Genomic DNA, 21,278 nt, shown 5'->3' on the forward strand with positions numbered 1-21,278 from the left:
AATTGTCGATAGTTCCTTTTATTTTCTTCATCATTAGCATTCATATATTTTCTATGTTCATCCATCAGCTGCAATATATTGTCTGAAATCCAAGGTTTTCTTTGTTCCGCCTAAGCTGAATTAAGAAAATCCTTTCTGCTGATTTAAGAATTTCCTTTTTAACGTTCTCCCATTCTTCTTCTTCATTTTCAACCTTGTCTTTTTTACTCAGACTTCTTGCGATGTCCTCCTCAAAAATCTTTTTTACCTCCTCTTCCTCAAGCTTCTCTAAATTCCAACGATTCTGTCTCCTTTTCATCAGGTTTTAAAACCCCAATCTACATTTCATTACCACTAAATTATGGTTTATATCAATGTCTGCTCCAGGGTAAGCTTCAGTCGACGAGTTGATTTCTAAGTGTTTGCTTAACCATGATATAATCTATCTGATACCTTGCAGTATCACCTGGCTTCTTTCATGTGTAAATTCTTCTATTATGATTTTTAAACTGGATGTTGGCAATAACTAAATTATACTTCGTGCAAAACTCGATAAGTTGGTCCCCTCTTTCATTCCTTTTGCCCAGGTCGTATTCACCCACTATATTTCCTTCCTTGCCTTTTCAATACTTGCATTCCAATCTACAACTATTATTAAATTCTCATCTCCTTTTATGTGTTTGTTTCCTTCGTCAAATTCTTCGTATACACATTCTACCTCATCATCATCATCATGAGCGCTTGTAGGCTTATAGACGTTAACAATCTTTATCTTTAGGTTTCGATTTTATCATAATTACAATGATTCTATCGCTATGCATTTTGAAATACTCTACTCTATACCCCATCTTCTTGTTCATTACGAAACCCACTTCTGCCTGCCCATTATATGAAGGTGAGTAATTATTAAAATTACCTGACCAAAAGTTGTTTTCACACAGAACCTTGCTAATTCCAACTACATCTACATTTATCCTATCCATTTCCCTTTTTAAATTTTCTAACCTACCAACCTTTTTAGACTTCTAACATTCCACGCTCCGAATCGTAGGATGTTATTTTTTAATTTTCTGGTGATCCCTTTCTTAGTAGTCCCCACCCGGAGATCCGAACGGGGGACTAGTTTACTTCCAGAGTATTTTACCAAGGAAGGCGCCTCCATCATTGTTATATGAAAATGCAGAGAGCTACATTTTCTTGGAAAAAAGCAGCGGTAGTTTTCCATTGCTTTACGGTTCTAATGAAAATAGTAAAACCTTACTTAGAGCAGCGTTAAAAAAAGGGTAGGGCTGTATCGGTGCGCACGGCCGTTGGTTTAACGTGAAAAGTTACAGACCTTTGACAAAGTTCGTTCGAGCTACAGGCCGACAAACAAATTTGTAGAGTTAAATGGGAGAGCCATCATCGTATTTTTTTTTTTTTTGTTGAACAAACTGAAAGTGTCTAATGGTAAACTTTAGTTCCTTCATTTGGCCAACTCTACAGATTAATTGGACGGTCTGTATATCAGCGAGTCAATTTTAGTGTATTGTACTGAAATAAGAACAAGACACTGACTGCGTAATAAATTTAATTTTAATATAAAACAGACGCTAAATGGTACATGATATTTATTTCGACTAATATTCGACGACAATTTTGTTCAACATTGGTTTTTGATATGAGGATTAAGAGACTGTTATCGCATATATGCCTAATTTAATATCGGTGGACGAACAAGGTAGCAACTCCGATGTGAACTGGCAAATAGTTTACGTACGCGCTGATACAAGCATCACTATCGCCACGCAGATGACCTATGGCTATGGCCATATGGCATCTGCCACTATGGCAGATGACTATGGTGGGAGAACTACGCCTCCCACCATAGCGGTTCTGCTGCCCCACCACTCTCAGGTTCCAATAAAAGAGCGTGCGCGGGAGTGACTTTTCAATTTATCGTCGACCACTACCTGGAGGAGACGAAGAAGAATAAGAAGGAGTTGGAAGACGGCTGAAGAAGTTCCCTGACCGCCGCAACGTGGGTTCTCCCGGCGGATGCCAACATCCCCGCCGGACCAGCAGGCCTGGCCGGCCCGCCGAGGGAGCCGCTGAACGCGGGCACTATCTTCCTACTTAAGCTCGCCGGGCTTCAATTGCCCTGGCCGACAGACTCACTAGTGGGGAACCAACTGCTGCTGAGGGAAGCCCGGTCTGACTTCAATGGACGAGGCGCAAATCCCCTACTTCACCGGAGACCAGCTTCTGGACCCAACAGCTCTTCTCAGTGCTAACGCAAAATACTGTCCTTTTCAGGGCCACCACAAGGTTATGAATTAAGAGCCGTCGAAGCCAATCAACGACAACAGCTCTTCTTAGGGCTACTAAGAAGAGCTCTTCTACTCTTATGCAGATAATTGAGACTATTTTTTAATTTGTTTTGTTTAAAAACTTATCGACAAAGTATTGTTCGTGTGAAAGAAGACATTTCAATTTTAAATTATATAAATTAGCAGGAAACTGCTAAACTGGACTATTTTTTTAAACTGAAGCATAATAGCCCTTTCTCAGTATTGTGTTAAGTTACACCAAAAAACTTGGAAAGATTTTGCATTCATAAAAATATACATGGATAACAGAATATTTTATAATTGACTAAATATCGGTCTGTACAATTCATATTTGTGAACGGCATTCAATGATTTGACAGGGAATTTTTTTTATTCTGAAATTTTTCAAAAATCAAAGCTTATTACTAAAAAGTAACAGTATCTACCTCTATGAGACCATACAATAAAAGTATTTATGTAAAATTTAATACAACAGTTTGGCGAGAAAGGACTATTATGCTTCAGTTTAAAAGTAAAAATAGTCCAGTATAGCAGTTTCCTACCAATCAATATTATGTAAAATTGAAATATTTTCTTTTACACAAACAATACTTTGTCGATAAGAGTTAACACCAAGAGGTGATATTATACTTCAAACGAAAATGTACATAAGGAAAATAAATATTTAATAATGATGACACCTTAGGGATTTATTAAGACGCTTAAAAGCAAAAAAGTATTGATTGATGTTTTTGTAAAACGAAATCAATTTGAACGTCTCCAGAAAATTTTTCATCAATAAAACTCCCAAAAATCTCCCATTGTAGGCAATAGAAGTACTATCGACGTTATTAGTAGTGGGAATCCTATCTATACGATTGCCAGTGTGACTTCTACTTGTGAAGCACCATGCATCCGTTTTAAAAATGTTTAAAGTTTGGTTGTTAAAATCCACATAATTTTCTATTACCTTTTTTTTAAACGCTAACGTAGAATTTTCATTCTTTTAAGAATTTACCTACGGATGTAAATATATATCTTGTTACTTTTGAAGAAGGTAACAATGAATGGTTTAAGTTTTTGAGGCAGATCATTAATAAACTATAGAAGACCAAAGGACTAAGGATTACTTTCTTATGACAAATCCACGTTCTACATTTTGAAGTAGAACTTATATTTTGCATTCTTATCAGATTTATTCTTATCACAAGATGAAATTCAACTGTCTAACTACTTATGATTATAGATGATAAATAAAATGTACTCGTATTTTGTCTTAATGTCTAAACCAAATCTACAAAAAGAATGCCATTTCCTGTTTAGTTAGCTCGAATAATTTAACGAAGATGGCAGCTCAATTATTTTTAATGATTTGATTGATATATTTTTTTTTGTGTATTTTTACGGGTATCGACTACTAAGGTCATTAGCCCTCGTCACATTCTTAAAGGAAATTAGTATCACCATGAGGATCGTCATATGTAAGAGTGTAAAGGGCCCTTACATTTTATTTAAAAACACAAACTATACAGAAACATTAAAACACCACAAAAAAAACAACACTTATGGGGTGTAAAGGGCCCCAAAATTAAAATTTGAGATAAAATTCTCAAAGAAGATAAAAGTAAAACTATAAAAACCAATACCATACCATTCCATTTATTTTCTTATACCCGTCTCGTTTAGTTGTTAATTTTAGCACCCTCGGGGCGACAAGAACCGCCGCAAAGCAGTATATTAGTTATCAGGATGCCGTGGCAGTTGACTCCTTATAAACAGGCTACTGGCAGCCATTGCGCTTACCCATAGCCTCCCGTCCTCAGTCCACCCTTGAGGGTCCCCCATGCCATCATCGGACACACCCCGACTCACTGCTCTTGAATGCAGACGAGTCAGGGTGGACTAGGCAAGAGGGCTACCTCCCGTCACTATACGTGCCACGCTTCGAGAATCCCATATATAAATATATGAAACTACCTCTTAATTATCACAGCTTTAAATTTTTCACTTTTACAGACTTCTAAGAAGTCCACTGGCGTGTAAAAATGCAACTATCTTTTCTTCATTTCCATTATCCAGATCAGCACTAATATTATTTCTAAGACGAAACCTCTTTCCGAGGTTCTCATATATGGTACACTCTTCTATTAGATGCTTGACTGCCAGTGTTTTATTACAAACACCGCACATTGGTCTCTCTTCGCCGGTTAACAAATATGAATTTGTTAATCGCGTGTGACCGATTCTAAGTCTGGTCACAGCTACTTGTACTCGCCGAGTCAACTTCACGTCGCTTTTCCATTTATATGGAGAAGTTTCAAATGAGTTTAATTTTGTATTTAAACTCCTCCATTCAGTATTCCACTTGTTTTTAACTACGTTAGTTAGACAGTTTTTAACATCTGCCACTCTTACAGGAAATGCATCCAAATCATCGCAGACTGTTGCCTTTCTGGCAGCTTCGTCACCGCTCTCATTACCTGTAATACCAGTATGCCCTGGAGTCCGTACAAATACGCATCGCTATCCTCGTTGATTTAAAACGTATAAAATAGACAGGATGATTGAAATTAGGACATCCTTAATGTTTTTGTTCCGAATTGCAACAAGTGCACTTAGAGAATCGGAACAAATTAGCACTCTCTTCGCAATAATGTTCTGTGAAGCGAAGAGCTTGCTGAATGGCAGTAAGTTCTGCCGTATAAACACTGGCCATATCTGGCAGTTTCCAACAATGGGCTTCTCCATTTACATATATGGAGCATCCAACACCATGTTCGGTTTTAGAACCGTCAGTATAAATTCTAATATGTTCTTCGTAATTACTGACGGTTGCCAAAAATTCCTGTTGGATGTCCTTCTTTTTTATTTCTCCCTGAGAAAGATCCAACCTTGTATTTACCGCTGGCGAAAGTCATGGCGGTATTTCTCTTGTGGAAATTGCTATTGTATCTGGTATAGCAATTTCGTATTTTCTTCTTAATTTGTGGTGCCTAATTCCGGCTGGTCTGGATAGGTAGCACGACATTCATATACTGCAGCCATAGGATGATTCATAAACAATTTATTATTTATATGAGCAGGGAAAGCCCATACGTTTGCTGCATATCTTAACAAAAGGATCTCTCTTCTATAATGTAGTGGCATTATCCCGGCTTTGGACATTAGACTTGTCGCCGGACTTGTGCGGAAAGCGCCTGTCGCATATCTAATTCCGCTATTATGAATTACGTCTAACTTTCTTAAATGCAACTTCCTAGCGGATGAATATAGAATACATCTGTATTTTAGTTTCGATTGAACCACTGCCTTATACAGTCTCAATAATATCTCTTTATCTGAACCCCAATTGATATTTGATAAACATTTGATAATGTTTAGGGCTTTTATGGATCTAACACTCAAGTCTTGTATGTGTAATCCCCATGTAAGGGATTTATTCAATACTAGTCCTAAAAATCTCACGTTGTCTTTATATTGTATTGGATCATTACCGATTGTCAACGTAGGACTTTGATGAGGAATTCTCTTCCTACAGAAGTGTACACAGCGCGTTTTTTCTGGTGAAAATTGGAATCCATTATTCCTCGCAACTTCATTTTGAGCGTTGACAGCTCGTTGCAATTTGTATTTCACCATAGCAGTCTTGTTGCTGGCATACACAATTGCCAAATCATCAACATAGACGCTTTTGCTGATTTCTACTGGAATGGCTAATATAAATTTATTAATGGCGATCATAAACAAGGTACCGCTCAACGGCAAACCTTGTGGTATGTCATTTTCCAAGATTTTTATAGATGAATATTCGTTGTTGACATGTACTTGGAAAGTACGGTCATTCATGTAGTTGCTCAATAAGATTGGCAGTTTGCCACGAATGCCCCATTCGTGTATCTGGAGCATTATACCATGACGCCAGGTCATATCAAAAGCCTTCTGAAGATCAAAGAAGACTCCGACACAATGTTTCCTTGTTATAAAGCTGTTATATATAACGTTCTCTAAGTTAATCATTTGATCAGTGGTAGAATGGTATCGACGAAAACCTGCTTGATATGGTGATATCAGGTTTTCTTTTTCCAAAACCCAGACTAGTCGATTATTAAACATTTTTTCGAATATTGTTCTCATAGGGCACGTCAAAGAGATAGGACGATAGCTATTGGGATCTGCTAAATTTTTATTTTTCTTTGGTACTGGGACAACATGAGCTTTTTTCCACTGTTGCGGGTACATTCTATCCCGCCATATTTTAATATACAATTCTAATAATCTGCGTTTTGCAGTGGTATTCAGCTGCCTGAACATATTATAATGGTATTCATCCGAACCAGCAGCTGTGTTGCCTGCTTTTTCCAACGCTTTCACGAATTCTTCAATTTTAAAGGGTACATTATATGAGTAATTATACTCAGTTCTAAAATTTAGTAGACCTTCAAGTTGTCCTTTTTTGATCCGAAAACCTTCTTCGTAGTTGGCCGTTTTGCTGGCCTTCTCGAAGTGATTGGACAATAGCTCTGCGAATTCGTTTGGAGTGTCTTTAATTTCATCTTCATCATGAAGGCTAGTTATGGGAGCAAAGTTTTTACGACCACAAATCGCCTTCACTTTCCTCCAAACGCCTGCAGTAGTAGTTCTGTCAGTGGATGACACGTATTGATGCCAGGATCGTTTCTTTGAATCTATTATAAGACGTTTTGCATACGCCCTGTATTTTTTAAAGGCAATAAGATTCTCTGTGGTTGGACGGTTTTTAAAGGCGTTATACGCACTTTTCTTTCTTTTAATAGCTTCATTAATTTCATCGTTCCACCATGGAACGGGTTTCTTGGTAAGTTTCCCAATGTTTTGGGAATGTATTTCAATGCCGACTCAAGTATCATATTTGTTATAGCGTCAACATCGTCCCCGATAACTCTAGTTGTTTCAGGGAGTATTGTTCTAGCTGCGAAGCTCGTCCAATCTGCCTTTCAAACAACCATCTTTTAGAGATCGGATACGTTTTTCTTTTAACATCAGTTACAATTTTCACCGGGAAATGATTGCTTCCATGCAAATCGTCTAAGACATGGAAGCTATACCTCGGTGTTATCGATCCGCTTATAAGTGCAAGATCTATACAGGACATCGATCCATCTCTGGTATTGAAATGGTTACCGGCCCGTCGTTTAAAATAATAAGTTCAGAATTCATCAGGAACCTTTCCAATTCTCTTCCGCGGGGATCTATTCGATCCCATCCCCAAAGAGAATTATGAGCATTAAAATCACCCACCAATATGACAGGTGGGGGAAGCTCAGATATTAATCGCGCTATGTCATCCTCCTTCCAATCAAAATTCGGTAAGTATATGCTGCAGACAGTGACATGAAGCGGACGCTTCATTCTAACAACGACCGCTTTTAGGTTTGTATTTAGATCAACAGCTTCGGTGGTAGCTCTGGTCGATGTTAATATGGGTACTCCACCTCTAACTCTTACATTTGGCGGTTGATCTCGCCGAAATATATCGTATCCTTTTAATTTAAAATTATCATTTCGGCTGAAATGCGTTTCTTGTAGGCATATACAAATCGGGTCTACATCATGTATCAAGCGTTGGAGCTCATGGATGTTTGAAAAACATACATTGATGTTCCATTGTACTATCGACTCGCTGATTATAAATTAAATTAACACATTAGAGCATAGGTTTTCCTCTCGGCCAACTTTTTTTTCTCTTTTTTCCATACTGCGAACAGCTTCGTGCTCGCAGCTAACGTTGTCGCCCATATAGCTTCCCGTCTCCGAATCGGAGACAACAGAAGCCGCCGACGACGACGGGCATGGATCGGCGCCGGTTTCAGGCGCCGATTGAGAGGCGGCAACCTGTCCGCCCCCCGACACGAAAGTAGCACACCGCCTGTTGAAGAGGGGACACCACTCGCCCCCCTGTGTGATTTTTTGTGGCGTCTGTGGTTTAGAGGCCATCTCAGTTGCGGGAGGCTTGGCTGCCTCTACAACGCACTCTTTCTTCTTATCATGAAGGATCTTGCTGAGACGGACTTGAATTTCTGGTTTGGCGTCCGTTTTCTTTTCTACAGGAGCAACTTTTACAGAATTATCTTCAGCAGGCTGTACCACTATCTTTGGCTTAACAAATTCTTTACTGCTGAAAGGTTTCAACTTGTTTTCGATGATCTTCAATCATGCCAGCCAAAGTAGGCGCAAGTTTGCTTATAATTTGAGTCTCATCTACAGCAATTGGAGCAGAAGCAGGAACAGCAGCCGCAGCCTGAGCATAAGTTGTTGTTGCTCTGGGTCTGCGGGCATTTACAATCTTCTTTGTTTCGAAGTAGCTGACCTTTAGCAGGGTTTAAGCTTCCTGCACAGCTACCTCGTCTTTGTAGACAGGACAGTTCCTGGATCTACAAGAAGGTGTTCCTTTACAATTGATGCATGTGGGAGGCTCTTTACATGGCTCTCCCTCATGCAACTCATCGCCGCATACGCATATTTGCGGTCTCTCACATCTTACAGCGGTATGGCCAAATCGTTGGCATTTAAAGCATCTCATTGGCTGTGGGACAAATGCCCGCAAATCAAATCGATGTATTACCGCTCTTAATTTCTCCGGCAAAGTAAGCCGGTTAAATGTGAGAACATGGGAGGATGAAAATAGGACTTCGCCATTCCTCCTCATGTTCAATCGGCGACACTCTATTTCTATTACTCATTGTGATGACAACTCCTCAACAATTTCTTGCTCCGAGCAATTTAGAAGATCCCGACAGACGACCACACCCCTTGAGGTGTTGAGCGTACCGTGGGGATCGACACGTACAGCCAGTTCTCCAATCTTTAAGCCCTAAGATCTTTTGAGACTGGACATCATTTGCAGTTTCAACATGAAGTCCTGTGAAGGTCTTCCTTATTTCTTTAACAGGGCCTCCAGCGCATTTGGTTACTTCCCGAGCAATGAGAAAAGGACTCACCCACGAGAAATTTCTATCCTCCTTTGTAATGACCAAATATTTGGGTTTCGTACATTACTACTCTTAAAAAAAGCTTTTTGTAAGCTTTTTCTAGCCTTTTTCTAGCTCAATCCTTCTTGATTCTGCACTCTTCCTCCGTTTCGCCTTAGGCGAAACGACTGGTTCCAAACGAGGGTGTTTACGTGAACCCTCTGCCAGGTTTGATTGTTCAGCTTGCATGAACGGTTGATCCCTTCTGTTGTAAGGCTAGCCGCCGGGGTACACACCCACTCCAGGGCTACCAACCCTGGAGGTCCGTTCCGGTACTCCGGTGGAACCGGCATATGTCTTGACAGAGAGCGGATGCGCAGTCTCTGCACGGACTCCAGGCCCTTACACACCGAGGTTTTCAGGGCTCCCATGCCCCGAAAAACATGGGCATCTTAACTACATGCTTGCCATCGCTGGGGGCATGTGGACAACGAAAGGCCTCCATTATACCTGCAAATAACTTCGACCGTGGCCGCCACATCACCAGCTCTAAAGGTGGTATCAATCAATGTCCATAATCGTTAAAAGTTTCGTACCTGCAGGTGGCCGCGAAATCCAGTCCTGAAATTCGGCCTGTAGAAGTAATTCGGCCGAAAATGAACATTACCGAGAACAATACTCGGAACCCCGTTAGCCAGCTATATGTAATGTACATAAGTACAGCTGTTGCCGCCCTGGACGTGGAACATAGATGTTGTGTTCCGGACGTGGGGATTACCTACCTCAGGGCGATTGATATATTGTTTTGTTGATAATTTTTTTTTCTTTAGAAATATTAATTTTTTTTGTGGTTGTTCGTTCTCCTGCTCCCCTGGGTAGGCTTAATAATCAAGTATTACTCAGTCCAGGGGACTGTCCTTGCGATTCTAATGAGCGTCCCTACCTACCGGCAGTACATCCGGCACGGCAAGTCGGCTCACCGGTTCTGGATCTTTTCCTTATTTTCATCTTGCCTCTTCCTCTAACCGCTAAGCCATAGACATCGGGCCCAGCTATACCGTTCCCGCCATATCCCTGCCCCAGCATCCGGGTCTCGGTCGGCTTTTTTTATTTTTTCTTAAAGTAACTCCTCCCGCTACTTGTAATTTACTTCCTTTGCTCGTATAACCTCAGCCACGAATCTCTCTATTACCAGCCATTCCTCTTTACCCCTCAACATATACTTTGTTGTAGTTTCCGGGGTAATCTCTTATATGTTATATCTGGCTTTTAGATCCTCCCAACGTGCACATTCATAAAAGGTGTGACAGGGAGTGTCCCCTTGACCGCAGTACACACAATTAATACTAATCTAAAATTTTGTTGTTTCCTTATTTATTGTTACAGTTCAGAATAACAGCTCAGAATTGTTGTTAATTGAAAGAATAGTAAATTGATAAATTGATAAAAAAAGTGGAGCTTTTCGATTAAATATTATGTTATAGTCTGATTCAAATTACAGCCAAAATTTAATAGAATATAAATTCTATTATAAAAATCAGATCTCAGATTTTTTTATTTTTTTTTTATTAATTAAATATTTTGTCATACTTTTTTAAAACAAGTCGATTATGCATCGGGGAAATAAAATTAAGTTGAAGAAGAAAAAATTTCAATTGGAAATTACTTTTCAGAAAAAAATTAATAAACAAATAACGTAAATGGCTGTGGTAATTCAATTTTGAATTTGTATTACCCTATGTTTGAAAACTGATGAATGATTGTTAGAAATTTTGTAATTTTTTTTGATTCGTGTAAATATATATATTCTCCTAAAAACTCTCTTTACTTTAACTGTGAAATGTGTATGAAAAAGGAAACCAGCAGTAATATTTGTTGATAAAATAAGAAAAGCTAGAGAGAAATATTTGAATAAACGAAAAAGGTTAGAAATATTATGGTTATTGATTGAATATAACTTTGTTACCTCTGAGAACATAAAGATAACGTAATATTTTCTACGGTTTCCTGTTGTAGATCTCCCATGAGTATGCTTGTTACCATTTTTTAAGGGTGCAACAAAAATTACGTAATATTAAAATATTTTTGGAATTTTAAACATTCTCTTGAGAGAATCTGTTAAAAAAACCTCAGCAGAATTAAAACTTAGTTTAGTTGTAAAATATATTGAATAACCAAGACAATTTGTGATTAGGAGTTTTAGAAAAAAATATTTTTACAATAGTTGTTATTGCATAATTAATTAATCGGTTAGACTGAAGTCAATATATTATGTATCGCTACAATATGTATCGCTACAATATGTATCGCTAGTATAACGGATCACAATTATTTATATTATACATTTTAGCGTTTATGTTTGTTTTAAATATTTTTTTTGTAAATTTAATATTGTACTATTTATTAATACAAACACGAGTACGTAAAGAAATACGTTTAAAGATAATAAATTTATATTTTCCACGGATCTTATCAGTAATACCTGAAGTGTTTCTAAACCCTTCTATTGTATTGTCAAAATATCTCCAAAGAATTGCTCGATAAATTGTGATGCGTGAGAAAAAATTATGATTCACACAAACAAGAAGGAAAACTACGAGTATATAGGCTATCTGTAATTAGGGTTTATTTTTAATCGAAATTTATATATTCATGAAATGTTACGTAAGACTGAATGTTTATGTTACTTCTAAATCTTTATTTTAGTTAAGTAATCAGATGAATTTGATTTTTAAAAAATGCTGATAGTTTTGTTTCCCTTTTACAATAATGTATTTATTTATATAGACTAATTTATTAAAAATTAGTTTAGCTAGATGAATAAATATTTATAAAAAATAGGATTTTAATTTGTTCTGTTATCTCTTTTTTTACAGATATTTCTGCAATATTTATGTTTTTTGTTATTTATGTTAACTTAACAAAAAAATATCCCCCTTTAAAAAAATGCTGTTTTCTTTTCAGACATTTTATTGTGCCGTAAATTGTAAAAATTTGGGATATGGTTAATATTTTTCAGATTTTATTAATTTAGGAATGGTGTACTTCTTAATTGTTAGATATAAAATATCTAATAACAAGATGAAAAAGTGCTGATTCAGAAGCCCCTAAAATGGTCAAGGACACGAAAAAATACTGTGTGTTTCATACATCACTGAGGAAAGTAAAGTTCTGTTAGGGAAAAAGTAGTCAAGAAAGTGATTACTTTGGTTTTTCTTCAAGTTTTGTAGAAAACTTTTAGAAACGAAATAAAATCGCCCTGGTTAATAAAAAAAAATATTTACGTAATGAAAATAAAGACAACTGGGGATTTTGTGCTGTAATTAAAAAACAGTGTCATTCTTTAGTATAGTTTAAGACTTATCTCCATTCATTTTTTTTTAACTTTAATCTTTTAATAAAAAAAATACCAGGTACGTCCTAGATCCTCAGGTAGCTGTTCCACATATTCCAGTATTTGTTTTTCTCTGCAGTTTGTGCCTTACTCAAATCTATATACAACCAGATTAATCAAACCTAAATTTCTTAATATATGGTTTACCAATCGAGTTCATGTCTTTTAGATACAAAAATATCTCTAATCTATTCGTCCGTCAGTCCTTCCTCCACCGGTTTTTCCGATAACACCGATGTATGATTGACCCTTACCATAGTTTTTTCATAAATAAAGAAAAATAATTATCTTCCAGTGAACACAAATCATGGGTTCTAAAATACCTATAAAAAAACAAAAACTAGAACTTATTATTTAACTATGGGACAACCAATTTTTTCAAACATTTTTACTTAAAATATTTATATGATTTAACATATAGTTACTACCTAGCTCCATTGTTGTTAGGGGGCAGATTTACAACGCGGAGGATAGGCGTGGAAAATTTTAATCATCGAAATAATTTCTTGATTTAAGAATCGAATTGTTAGTGTACGGAATTTTATCGATTAATTGCTGTCATTCTATTCGTAGCACAATTAGATTGTATTGGAAGGAGATTTGAAGTATCAGAAGAGGGAAATAAGTTCTGATAGGTGAAAACAAAGAAATTAACTCTTGTGTACCTTAGAGTTTAGGAGAATTTAAAAATGGAACTGGAGGCGAGTATTTAATGTAGACTGAAATTTTGCACAAGTTCTGATCCATTTCGGAAATAAAAGCTAATTGTAATAATTTTTAACATGAAATCAAATCCGAAAGGGTAATAATTTATTTATACCCAAACCTTTTTATTTACAGCGTTACCAGTGAGGGATATAAATTAGAATTGAATTAAATTAAAATGCTAGCTTTAAATGACAGAGCGAAAAGTCGAGCCCAGATCTTTTCAAAATTACTATGTAACAAAAAAATTAGAAAATATTAAGTAGATGTTGTATTGATTATTTTATTCATAAATCCGAAAGTTTGTCAGTTTTTTGCCTGTGTTTGTTTGTAACAAAATCAAACGAGAAACAACCGATCGATTGCTTTCAAGTTTGCAAGATATATTCTTGTTAAGGAGGGTTTTAAGGCGTAGACCGTGACTTTAGCTCTCTTGGAGCTTGGGATAAATATTCATTAATAAAAAAAAAAAAAAATTTATCCGTTACATCATTATTATATTTGTCACAATGGCAATAGAAATAAGTTATGAATTTTTCGTCATCAAAGGTTTATGTACTTTACTTACCATAGTTATTCATATTCTACCTTCTGTAATTTAATTTCCTTCTCATTTTTCTATAAAGCCTGAATATTTTAATTGTTAATTATCATTATTATTACCGCAACCATGATGGTAGCGAACACTGCGGTGGTCCAGAACGCAGAGTCACTATCAAGACGAGAATGACGAGCGAAGTTAGCGCTGCAGCCCTGGGATTGGCTTCGCGGGTCGCCTGGGAGAACCTGAGCTCTCGGTGCTAGACGGTCGGGCGAGCGAAGCGTGCCTTGACCGGCTGGTACAATAATAAAAGGAAAGAATCGGATAGCACTCTCTTAACCGTTAATTACTTTGTTTTATCCGATAGAATTTTATATTTCCTTAGGAAATTTTGTTATGAGAAAAACTTTGGTCCTGAAAAATGAGAAAAAATGTCATTTGCAATGTCTACTGCAAATAAAATAACACGGTTAATAAGAAAGGCAAATACGAAATATTGAAGAACCCTGATTAACTCATTAGGTACAGAGGAAAGGCTTTATCAGTAAAGAAATGTTTAACTTTTAATAAAGTAAGTAAATTTTTGAAACTTTTTTATACTCTATTCTTTTTCTACTGCAGTATCTTTGTTCGATGAAAATGATCGCTTTAATGTAATAAATTTAAGGCTATGTATCTAATAACGAAATATGATAAGTCAAGAGCTAAGCTTTGATGGTTTTTTTCATATGGTGAAAAAAAAAAGAATTAAAAAAAATTTTTTTAAAAAATATAAAACATGTTTAACATCTCTTATAAAAAGAAGATATTTTATGGTTAAAAGTTTTTCTTATAGAATAACATTTGTTGGAAGCGTCATCTGTTGTAAAAATTGTTCTCTATCTTATTAATATTCTTAAAATCATAAACTTTGCTTTTTTCAAAATAATTTATTTAATAATTTTTTTTCAGTGATACGGGCGATGTAACAGTGGATGCTTCGTCCCAAATCTTCGGTAAGGAATATACTAATAAATATGTTATTAGAATTTTTTATAAATATTTAAGACTAGTTATGTAATTATGCATTCACTTGTATTTATTTTACAATTTTTATCGAATTCAATCTTTTTTATGTATTTACATAATAAATTACTACATTTTAATTATTATTGTATAAAATGTCTTATAATAATAATAATAATTATAATAAACAAACCAACTTAACATGATTTACATGGATAAAATGAGAATTTATGCAAATATTTTTTAATTAGATTTTACAAGTACAGTGATTTTTATACTTCAAGTGATGTCTGTTTATATGTAAATATATAATACACGTTAATGTATTTTATGTACAGAGTTATTCACAGAGTGTAAGAAATTTTCAGTTCATGATCTACTTCTGAAAATAAAGAGGAAAGTTCATATAAACATAGGTAAATTTAGTAGTTATAAATGAAATCTGATTTAAAAAAAAGAAAAAAGGTACCAATACTGTATTTTAGTAGTTTTTGAAAGATCTGGGATAAAAGGCAAAAGATTGGGGTTGAAAAGCACACTATTTTATGTTGGCCTAAAATAACTTTATTAAACGGGTATTAAATACATAAAAGTTTTAAAAAAACCTCGAAAGAATTTTATTTTGATAAATGGTTTGAAAAAACCTACATAAACTAAACACAAACGTTAAAATTTAAAAGTTTATTATAAACAAACCTATAAAAATGTAGCAGAATTTAACTTGGTGTTATTATTAATAGGTGTTATGATTATTGGTGTTATGTGTTATGATTTTAACTAGGTGTTACAGAATTTAACAGGTTTTGTCTAGGATCTTTAACTAGGAGTTAAAGAAACTAAATTTTCAATTTTCAGTAATTTTCTGCAAGTTTTGTTTGAAACTTTTACGTGATTATTGCCCGTTTAATAAAGTTATTTTACGCCAAACATAAAATAGGGTGTTTTTCGATCCTAAACTTTTGTCTTTGTCAAAGGTTTTTCAAAAATTATTAAAAATAATATTCTGGGACCTATTTTTTCAATTTTTCAGATTAGATTTCATATAAACCAATAAATCTACTTCTTAATTTTCGTCCCAAGAATTACAGTCAGGCTAAATTTGACCGAAGGTACAGAAATCAGGGCGAAATCTTTCGCCAATCAACACTTTCTAACGAAGCGTTTCCAAACTTATGCTTATATAAACTTCTTTATTTTCATCAGGATATTTCATATCCTGAAAGTTTTTTAATATTCTTCGAGAATTACCTTGTATAATATAACGTAAAAAAATTGCATATAATTATATTTATATATAAACGAATACTGCTACATCAGTTAAATACTACTCAGTTTCGGTTTATGTATGTATTTTATTAATATATAATTTAATTAATATACGAGTAATATATGTGAGCTTGCTTAGATAGAGTAAAACCCGTTTACATGTTTATACAGTATAACAATAGACAGTTTATGCACCACTAAACTTATAGCCCGTGAACAAGTAAACAACCTGTCGATGCGCGTAGATGCCCCAGTCACCATCTATTTTACTAATTATGACTGAAGAAAATTTTCCTTTCCTATCTTTTAATCTGACTAGAATTTACATTCAACAGAAATGTGCAAAAAATCTAATAATGAATCTTATTAACTGATCAATTATTGATCAAGTTTAAATATCATTGCACATTGTTCCCATCAAATTTGAACGATTTTGGAACAACAGTTTTCCAGTTATCTGCTTTTTTGAAAACACAGTTATTTAAGTCAGGAATAGGTTTTTTAAAAATTAAATTTTTATATATAAATGAGTTAAGATTTTCTTTTAGGGTTTTCAACAACTCTTGAATGAAAATAATTCATTGTCTTCACTGTGAATCGCGTAATTCCGTAATTCAATAGTATACAATGTAGTCAACCTGAAGTTGGTTAAAATGTGATCGTGAGCTTTTGCTCTCCTTAATAACACTAATTTTAAAAAAAATTCTTTTAAAGTATTATAATTTTAAACATTTTATTTTTGAAGTTTTATTTCATCTTAAAAATAATAATCGTTCCTTTAAATTACTATTAATATTTTCTTATTCACTTTATCAGACTAATTCAACCAGTTTTTAATTTTTATAAAATAATCAGAATAGCTATTGTTGAAAAATGGAAATGTAAAATCACACTCACATATATGTTTAGCTAGGTCTCAACTCTTATTGTAAACACACATTTCTCGGGCTGATAATAATAAATGCCACTTAAATTGTTGTAGATGCTGCACTTTCATCACTCAACCAAAAAAAAAAAAAATACAAAAAACAAAATAAATTAAAAAAATATATTTGATTGCATATAAAAAAATTATTTTTTAAAAAAGCTTTTATTTAACTAATATTAATATTAACATTAATAAAAATAATGAAACAAATTAGAAAAACCCTCTAAAAAGTTAAAAATAAGAATTAAATCAAATTGAGAATTTTAAACAAAAAAATATAATATATTAACAAATATAAAAATGCACTGAAAAGTAAAAAATAAATTATATAAATATATAATAAATAACCAATAAATAAATGCAATAATTATTAAATTTTAAAATTAAAAGTAATGAAAATATTTAATTAAATAAAACCGTGGCGCTGTTTTTATAATTTATTTAAAACAACACAACATTTATTTATACAACAATTAATCTTCATTTTCATTTTCAATAACGACACGAGGAGGCGGAAAGGTCTGCTGGTACCTCTCCAGTTGAGACTGACTAGCTGCAAGTAACAATCTGGGAAAATGCATCCACTTGCTTTCTTTGAACGTGTTCTCACATAGTTGAAGTTCATCTTCGAATTCTGCATGTAATCTAAACCAAATTGAACGCACTCTTTCCGCTAAAAGTTTCATTTTAATTAATTATGAATTTTTATTTTATGAATTCATAATTACGATTACAATTATAATAATGATAATAATTAATAATTTTTCAGATTACCGTCAAAATGTAATAACTTTGTGCAAGATTTCTAAATTTAATTTTAATTTTTAATTTTATTAATCATTAAAGGTCATCTCGGTGGAAATTTGAACCATCAAAGAATTAAAACTTTATTTTATTACAGATAAATAAAATATATACATATACTAAACAACCTCATTAAACAAAAAATATATTTTAAAATACAGCAAATGTCTTTAAATACTTATTCAAAAATTGATTCCAAAGATTGTTATAAAAACTGCGCCACGCTTTTATTTAACTAAATATTTTCATTACTTTTAACTTTAAAATTTAATAATTATTATATTTATTTATTTTTTATGTATTAGATATTTATATAATTTATTTTTTACTTTTCAGTGCATTTTTATATTTGTTAATATATTATATTTTTTTGTTTAAAATTCTCAATTTGATTTAATTCTTATTTTTTACTTTTTAGAGGGTTTTTCTAATTTGTTTCATTATTTTTATTAATGTTAATATTAATGTTAGTTAAATAAAAGCTTTTTAAAAAATATTTTTTTATATGTAATCAAATATATTTTTGTATTTTTTACATTTTAGACTTAATGAACAATAAACTTTTTACATCCCAAAAAAATATTCTTAATAATATTTATATCTGAATATTATTGTATGTTCAGGTTTGTTTGTTTACTAAGACTAAAAAGTAAAAATATTTATTTTTACACATCGAAGTTAGATACGTGTACCAAATTTCAATCATTTTCACACGATAGTTCATAAGAAATAAAAATTTTAAGCAACATGCATGAATTTAGCGTAAGGGAAACGCGTGGGTGAAGGGGTTGTTTCATATCCAAATTCTAACACCGTAGTATTGTATTGTCATCGAAGTTACATACGTGTACCGAATTTCATTGATTTTCATACGATAGATCAAAATATATAGCAGTTGCAAGATTTGATTATAACTAAAGCAAGTAAAAGCTTATAAAAAGGGCATTCAAAACATACTCAAATAATCTTAGGATGGAACAAGTCTTTTTAAATAAATAAGTTCTAAAACAAACAACCCAAAAAACGTACAGTTTTTGATAAATTTAAAAAATCAAATCATTAAAGTTTGAAAATGCTAGATTTATCGTGTCAGTTAAGTTGAAAGTTATAGAAACTGCTAAGAATAACTTAAACGGTAATGAACACAAAGAATAATAAACAGAATTTTTACTTCCTTGTACGAAGTAAAGGAAGTATTATGATCGCGAAAAATTTCGGTTTTCAGTTTTCAACGGAAATATCTTTGACCATCTCTGAACCATTTTGACTAGTTTAGGCGTGTTGTCAGTATGTACGTACGTACGTACGTATTTACCTCACATAACTCAAAAACGATTAGTCATACGATGTTGAAATTTTGGATTTAGAACTGTTGTAACAAGTAGTTGATTGGAATTAACTGAACCAAAAGTGTTCTAAAAAGCCGAAAATCCAATAAAGGTGTGGATTTTGGACTTTTTCTTAACTGCAGTAATAAGCTCTGATTGAGAGCTTTACGACGATATATCATAAGCCGTACTCATTTTCATTGGTTCCAGAGTTATAGCCAAATAAAATTTTAATTAATGAAATATTTGGATCTTACAAAGGAAGGCACATTGGTTCGAATCAGATTTCATCTCCTTTACTTTGTTCACTTTTTTTTTTTTTTAAATATATTGATTTATTACTTACAAGGTCAACAATGGAAAAGTTTTTTGAAAACTAATAACTGATTTAATAGATTTTTGTGTGCTGGTTTCAGGAAAAACAGTTAAAAAATTTCATCACGTACCATTTTTTCACTAAATCAATTTTTTTAATATTCTCAAAATTGATAATCAATATTTTATTTCTGAATAAAAAATTAGGCCTGTGTTAATTTTTTAATTTATTTATTTTTTTATTTCTGGTAGTTCCAAACCACAACTTTTTTCACAGCATGAACTGAATGATTTGGTCAGAGATTTAAGTCTTCCTACAAATTCAGCAGAACCTTTAGGATCTAGATTAAAAGAAAAAAATTGCTGGCTGCTGGCACTTCTTTCTCATGGTACAAAAACAAAGAAAAACTCTTTACTCCATATTTTTCTGAAGATGGAAGATTAATTTATTGTAACAATGTTCCTGGTGTAATGGAACAGTTGAATATAAAGTTGATGTGAACGAATGGAGGCTGTTTACTGATTCGTCCAAAAGAAGCCTCAAAGCTATTACTCTTTTTAATGGCAATAATTTTTTGTTTTCTTATCATGTTACATAAAACCAATCACTTTTTTTGATGAAAACGAATCTGGAAAGGAATTTTTTATCAACCTACGTTTTTGAAAAATTAGAAAATTTAAATTTTGAAAATTTTTGATATAAAATGATCCATGTTTGTATACATAAGTTTTTATTGTATGTGATCACTTTATTATATTTATATGCTAGAATACATTTATAACTCTATTAATCATTTGTTAACCATGAAACAATGCAATGATACATGCATCACATACCATGATGCCTCTCTACTGAAGCGTACGTTATAACAATCTTCATTATGTATTTACAATTAAAATAACACCAATATTGTTGGCTTTATTAGTTTACTGCAATAATATAATGGTTATCTCCTTCAGTCAGTGTGATAACTTGATAACTGTATTAATGATTGAACAGTAAATACTCATAGTGGCTCGTTAGTGACTAACTGATTTGGACAGTTTTTGTCGCGTATGTATTAGTTAACTATAAAATCACATAAAAAAACATTACACCTTTAATTAAAATAAAGTTTAAAAATTGTACTTCTGGTACTTAGTTATATTAACTCATAAACCTTAAATTTGCCATTTCTATTAAACTGAAAGTGTAAGAAAGATTCTGTTTACATATCTGTAATCTACACGACAAAAACAAAATCAATGTAGAGAAAAGTATCACACAGAGAAATATTTAAAAAAATTTACTTTGTATATCAGGCTAATTCACGAATTGTAAATGATTTAATTAAATCTTTAGCGCGAGAGTATTATCTACATATCTGTGCATGTCTATAATCGGCGCCTCGTGTTAATAGAGCAGTATAGAATATCAGTTAAAAAAGCTGTGTTATAATGAGGTTGTGATAACAGGAAAGTGATTGGGAAATAAAGTAAGACCATCTTGCATTTTTGTTGTTCATTTTATGAAGCAAGTTAGTTTATTGTATCTTTTAATAAGCTTCAAATTTCCTAGAAGATATACAATGCGATTAGTATATTTCAATAGAAAAATAAATACTGCTGCTCTCTTTCAGTTTTATTGACGTATTACGTAAATAAAACTATTTTATGTTGCCTTTACGTTGTATTTTTGATCAAGTATAGGTAACATATTATTAACGAACGCTCATAAAAAGGGTGAGTAAAAGAGTAGTTAAAAATGTAACAAATGT

At 33.1% G+C, this 21,278-nt stretch overlaps 1 protein-coding gene across 6 annotated transcripts in view; it reads left to right on the plus strand.

Annotated features, from left to right (window-relative positions):
- The window catches only part of CrzR (corazonin receptor), a 1,123,351-nt gene that overhangs the window by 499,564 nt on the left and 602,509 nt on the right, over nt 1–21,278 (plus strand). For all 6 annotated transcript variants that reach the window (XM_075365578.1, XM_075365586.1, XM_075365549.1 and 3 more), the window contains one exon: nt 14,827–14,870. The gene's annotated coding sequence lies outside the window, so the exon portion shown is untranslated. The remainder of the gene's footprint in view (nt 1–14,826; nt 14,871–21,278) is intronic.

Source organism: Lycorma delicatula, chromosome 1 (assembly GCF_047948215.1).
Source record: "Lycorma delicatula isolate Av1 chromosome 1, ASM4794821v1, whole genome shotgun sequence".
NCBI classification, from domain to species: Eukaryota; Metazoa; Arthropoda; class Insecta; order Hemiptera; family Fulgoridae; genus Lycorma; species Lycorma delicatula.